The following is a 7,062-nucleotide window of genomic DNA, read 5'->3' on the forward strand; positions in this document are numbered from 1 at the left end:
TAGAGCCATTTTAACATTTTATGCCTGGTTCAGGCTGTTCCCTCTAAATGAACTAGTTGACCGATTGTAGCATTTTTGATTGACTTAGACCACATCAGTATAATAAACATGGTTACTTTGTTTAGTATTCACTCATTTATTTGTGAGTTGTTATAGTCTGTAAATATTTCACTAAATAGATATTTAAGCAATGTATGTAGTGATTCTCTGTATAAGCTTAAGTGTTGTATTTTACTCAATGTATTGTGTTGTAGTTTTTATTATTCTAAGGAAGTGGAAAATTAACTTAACAAACGACAATTTACTGAACGTACAATTTTGAATAAATAAAATAATCAAATATTACATTTCTGCAATTAAGCTTTTTGTCTTGAAATAGAATTAGCATGTCTGTAAGGTTTACCTCAAAGATATCTGGGTTGTAAATAAAAGGATACATATGAGATGATTTAACCTTTATTTCCTGATAATTGCATCTATATGTGTTAAACAACTGAGAACATGACACCGTTTGCTTGAACTCACCCATTTTCCAAGTGAATAGAAATATTAGAACATGTTACTGACAGTTTGTTTGTTTCTAATTTCCCAGGTGTGCCCTTGTTTGATTGCTTAAACAATAATAGCTCTGAATCTCGACTCTTGGTTTGAGCCCTGAGTTTTGCCTTTGAATTCTGCATTTGTTGCTATAAATGATAAACCAACATAAAGACCAGAAAGCTCTCTATGGAAGAAAACCAATCCATTTTCAAACGAAAAATGAAGCAATATAAATCAGAGGTGTTAAATAGGCACTGAGCATAGCAAAACAGCAATTAGGAAAGTCTTGGAAAAGAAAGAAAGCACTGTTGTACTAATAACCAAACATTAAACAACTGAAAACAACAGTAGTTAACAGAAACATTGTGAGAGATGTGAAGAAAAATCCAAAAACAACACTCAGGGACATCACCAACAACCTCCACAGGGCAGGGGTTGAGATATCACAATCCACTGTTCGAAGAAGAGAGCAGAAATATACAGACCACCAAACCACAAGATACTCACAATACAGAAATGAACCACAAAAGTTCTGGAACAGAGTTTTAAAAACTGATGAGATCAAAATTAGCCTCTAGCAAAGTGATTGAAAGGCACAAGTGTGGAGAAAAAATCTGCTCATGATTCAAAACATACAAGCTCATCTGTCAAGCATGGTGGATGAAGTGTCATGGCTTGGGCTTTCATGGCTTGCATGGGTCACTAATATTTACTTATGATGTAGCTCATGATGGTAGCAGCAGAATAAATTCAAATGTCTACAAAAACGTTTTGTCTGCCAGTTTACAAAGAAATGAATGTAATCTAATCTAGAGGAATTTGCAGCAAAACCAAAAGCAAACTGACTACACAATAAAGGACTTCATCAACATCAATTTTTCATTTTTGTCTTAATCCAATGGATCATGCATTTCATTTCCTAATGAGAAGACTAAAGGTAGAACACCCAAAAAACAAAACAAAACAAAACAAAAAAAAAACTATGGAGAGAAGCTACAGTAAAAGCTTGAAACAGCCTCACAAAGGAAGAACACAACAGTTTAGAGTTGTCACTGTGTTGCTGAATTAAGGCGGTGGCTGCAAGCAAGTGATATGTAACCATATAATAAGTATTTACTTTAATTTAAATATTTTATATATTTCCCGTACTTTTGCTCATCTAAAAATTGGGTGGAGTGCCACCAATGATGCCATGTTCTAAGTTGTTTAATACATTTAGATGTATATATCACAAAAGAAAAGCTGAAAGTTCTCATCTCATATTGACCTTTAGATCTCAAACCCAAATGTCTGCAGTGTATAGCAAAAACAAAAGAATTGGCTTTGCCATTCCAGCACTTTTGGATGAGAGTGTATGTTGTGTTTTTAAATTTAATTTTACACAGTTATTACATTATTTTAACCTAAGGTACAATTAGCATGTCTGTAAAGTTTGGCAAAAAAAAATAAATAAATAATAATAAATTGCTTAGCATCGCTCCCTCCTGAACCACCAATACACTCTTAAACATCCAGCTTTCTGTGTTAAATCTAGGCATTTATGAGATAAGAGTTTACTTATTTTTATTAACTCTGAGTTTTATGTATTGTGGTTGATTAGCTAGGGTGACGAGAATTTGGTTTTCAAAAATGAGGACACTGGGGGCAGGAGAGTGGCACAGGGCAGACTGTAGAAAGAAAATGTGAAAATGTTTCTTACTGACCTTACTCTGTGTTTAGGACAGTTCCTCCACATTCACATAGACACCTCAACTACTATAAAAGTACTATAAATTTTAAAATATTTTACAGTAAAGGCTTATAGAAGAGTTGAAGAATTTGGAGCTTTTATATGTTGATATATGCTGTTATATGTTACTTATATAGTTAGATATCTATGTGTAAAGCTGAAATGAGGCTAATAGTAATGTGACAGCAGTTTAGTGAAAGTGACTGTAGTCTTTACTTACAGTAAAGTGCAGGTCTAATCCCTTTGCGAAGGACATCGCATTTTGGGGCTGTAGATGGTTCTGTAGGTAGCACTGCAGTTAGAACTGTAGGTAGTTCTGCAGTTAGTATGAGCACAATGACCCCTGGTGGAGAGATACATTTTAATATATCCATTCATTATTATATGCCGTGTGCAATGTGATGCCGACTAGAAGATCTCAAAAAACAGAACATGATGACACGTTATAAAGAGATTCATTGACAGATGGGAAACACAGTCATTGAAATCTACCAATCTAGAAAGAGTTTAAAACCTTTAAAACAATTAAACAACCTTTAAAACAATTCTGCAAAGAAGAATGGGCCACAGTTCCCCCACAGCGATGTAAAAGACTAATTGCAAGACATCACAAACATTTGATTGCAGTTTTTTTTTCCTGCCAAGAGTAGCACATTAGGTTTAGGGGGGCAATTACTTTTTACATTGGTAATATAGTTTTTGAATAAATTTTAATCTTCAATAAATATAATGCTCTTGTAAAAGCTGCACTTTGTGTTTTCTTTTGTTGTCTTTATCTTTTAAAATTATTTGGATGATCTGAAACATTTAAATGTGACAAATTAGCAAAAATAGAGGAAATCAGGTAAGGGGCAAATCCTTTTTACAGCACTGTAATTAAAAAAAAAAAAATTAAAGGGTGGCCAGTAAGAGGAGACATTTTTACCACTTAAAAAATGAAGAGAGAGAGAGAAAGAAGCTGAAGGAGACTAGCAGGACTGAAACAGCAGATCTGATGGAGGTTTGTGATTGAAAAGAAAGCGAGGGGGAGAATATTTTAAGTTAAAAGAATATTTTGGTTAAAATTAGTACTGAATTTAACTGAACTTAACTAAGAAAATGTGTTTGTCACTATGACCATGAAATTCTTTCACCAAGCTTATTAAACATGCCTAAAGAGAGTAATCACACTCACACTCTTTGATGATACCAACTGAGATTGAACTGATATAATCTATGTATTTGAATATATTTAGGACTTTGCAGCTTATCTAATAAATAAGACACAGCATTACTACTACCTGCCATTACCATGTCTGCCCAGCATTGTTTGCTAGGTGAATAGCATTTTTTAAACTAAATGAAGACAAGACTAGACAGAAAAATGCTTTACAACAGACTTGGAAATCTGGCTCTACAGACAAAAGCTGACGTTAGAAATCTTAGTATAATTCTGGACTCTGATTTAACCTTTACACCACATATTAATGACATTACACTCACCGCATTCTTTCATGTAAGGAAAATAGCAAGGACGAGACCATCCTCTCTTAACAAGCTGCCAAGTAAATGATCAATGCTTTCTTTTTTTTCCCTCATTGTGGTTATTGTAATGTATTGCTCACAACAAACTACTTGTGTAAAATGCAGCAGAAAGAATATGAACATGTACTAGGAAACATGATTATATTAGATCAGTTTTAGTGTCACACTACTGGCTGCCTCTTTCCTTAAGAATTGGCTATATTATATTACTATAGCTTAAATCTCTTAAAAGTAACCTTTTGTTTTTATGCACTAAAAGCTGGAACACATTCAGCGGTGTATGTTTCAACTGAGTACTACTCAAACCCCCTGAACTATGATAAGTGTTTTATACTGATTTTCAGCTTTACAAGAGCAGCTTTACATGTACAAGAAGGATTCATAACACATTTATTAATAGTGCAGTAATATTTCATTTCTAACATTTGTTAATTAGTAATAAGTGTATAATATAATGAAATTGAAACAAAGTGATGTGTACTGTATACTTCATTATATGATTGGGTATAAATTACAATACCCATTCCTTCTTTGTAAGGAACAAATAAAATTCTAAGCACATAGTATTAGAAAAAATATTGTATGTTGTGATATATTCAAAAAACATCTAAAAATTGGATGCAATTATGCTTGGGTATGAAAGAAGAATTCAGAACAGGCCTAGTCTTTTATAAGCAAAGATGGGTTAAGACTTACCACTTTGGCAAAATGCATTAGCAAAAATCCAACACTTTAAAGATAATGTTCCTTAACCAAGGATTGCAAGGATTCGACATCTTTCACACTCTACAATGCATAAAATTGTAGTGTGGAAAACATGTTCCTGTCCTAACTTTTTAATGGGACAAGGCCACATAAACCACCTATTTTCCCATTTACCAACTACAAGCAGTTACTTAGGTTTATCTCAAGTTAGGGTTTTCCTGTGGACAGGGATCTACAGCCAAGACTAAATCTTATTTCCAATTAAACTTTCACAATGAATCAACAAAACTTAAAACAGATGCAGCTAGGGTAGGCTATTCAATGTGCAAACAAAAACAAATTGAACAAATACATGCCAAATTGAAAAAGACACAAAAATCTACATATTTGAAGTGTAATTTGGGAGGGGTTTTTTTTGTCATTTACATGTCTGTCTCTCTCACTCCCCCATCACATGTCCGGGTCTGTGTTTATAAGTACAGGACACTGGTGGGTGGTTATTTCTTCCCAATAAACTTCACAGAGACTGTTTCAATATTAACTATTACGAGAACACTATTGGGCTTACAGATTATTATATCTAAAAGTACACTAATTTCACACTATGATTACATAAAGCTACTTGGAAGGAACATGATTACTAAGTAAAGGAAATGAGAATTGCAAAAGAAGAACATTCTGAAGTTAGTATTAATCAACACTAACATTTCTAAAATAATGCTTAAGTGAAAAGTTACACAAGATAGTGTAAAATGAATGCTAAGTACATTATGTATTTTTCATGGATATCTCTGTAGATATAATGACAGAAATGCTATTATGCTTGAAGTGTGTATAGTCAGTCACACAAGCTACAAATTTCACTTACATTCCTGCTTCTAAGGGAAAGAAAGTCACATGAAGACTCAGATAAAAAGAAGATTTAAGGTTAACATGTAATTCAAATGGATTTAACTGATCTTAGTGAGTTAGTTGATTATTAAAGCTCAACTCCATCATAATCTTGATGAATGAAATTATGTTACAATTCAAGAATCATGAAATAACTATCAACTATAAGGAGTCATATTAATTCACCTTTGACAAGTATTAATTAATTCACCTCTGACAAATTGGCATGGAAAACTATGTGCTAAGTTGCAAATTGATAGTTTAACAAGGACAGAGTTATTTTCCCAGTTAGATTAAGAAAAGTTAGTGATTTGATTTGCTCTTGCAAAGGGTCCAAAGAATTTCTGACATCTGTTTGCCACAAAAAGGGGGTGTGAGGGTTCATTCATTTGGACTGGTTTTCTAGTGGGATCTGTTTCTTGAGACAGGTGTCCTTCCCTGAGTAGAGATGAAATGTTGGGTGTGGGGGTTGATTTCCAAAGGTCATAAACTCAGTCTGCCTTCAGACTTTACTGTCAGTCTTATTTAAGAGTGTTTGCAAAGGGAGTTGTGAGGTTCCATTAGCCTCTTAACTCAGGGTGATCAGTGGTACTATCTTGGCCTTTCTTAAGTCCGCTACACTTTTTTGGAATGTGCTTCAGGCATTAAATTTGGAATGAGTGTATACTTACAAAACACAAGTTCATGAGGTAAAACATTCAATATCACGTTTTTGTACTATTTTGAATTTAATACTGGTCAAAAATATTTACTATTCACTACTTCATGTTTTTATTTGAATTTCACATCCAGTCCCATCTTTTTGAGAATTGAGTTTGTACATTACACTGAACTTTTGCAGCTCATTGACATGCAGGTTATTCTGAATGTAATATTTCCTGCAGGATTCTGAGGCATTAACCTCCTACCTTCACTAAGATTTCACTAAAACACTGTTAGTTCCATGCACTGTTATGCAGGATATGGATATACAAAAGAGGTTCACCTGGCAGCACAGAACCAGATCAACAATGTCATTTTACTATAATGCTATTGTACAGTTCATGAACATTACAGTATTAATTCATGTATGAGCAGGTATTGTAATTTGCATAACTGTTGTATAACTCAGTAAATGAATGCTTAATTACACTTTGAACAATGAATGTAATGTGGATCTCTTGATTAGGCTTACCATGACTATAGTATCATAAGCTGAACAGTTTGCCCTGAACAGATTTTAATTTACTCATGAACCTGGACATGTGAACTATACTGTTCACACAAACATCATGTACATGTAGTTTGTGTAAAGCAATACCCTCTATTTTTCTCTTAATGGATATTCTGGTCTAAAATGAAACACTAAATCTCTAAAGTGAGAGGTTTGAGTGACAGTAAAGCAGAACAAGTGCTGAACCAACACAACAGACTGAAATTAAACCCAAAAAATGTGAAAGACTAAAGTGAAGCTAAATCAACAAATTTCCTCACTAATTTATTTTAGTAGTCAAAAAAACAATATAATGTTACTTCCCATCCTTCATTTTCTAATGTTATTTGAGACAATAATAGCAGAACTGAAACATCAGAAATTAAATAAAAAGCCTGTTACAATACAATGTACCATTCTCACAAGTAAGGATAGTTTTACAAAATATTAACATAATGTACTGAATATCTAAAGGTCCCCT

Source organism: Colossoma macropomum, unplaced genomic scaffold (genome assembly GCF_904425465.1).
Source record: "Colossoma macropomum unplaced genomic scaffold, Colossoma_macropomum, whole genome shotgun sequence".
Lineage (NCBI taxonomy): Eukaryota > Metazoa > Chordata > Actinopteri > Characiformes > Serrasalmidae > Colossoma > Colossoma macropomum.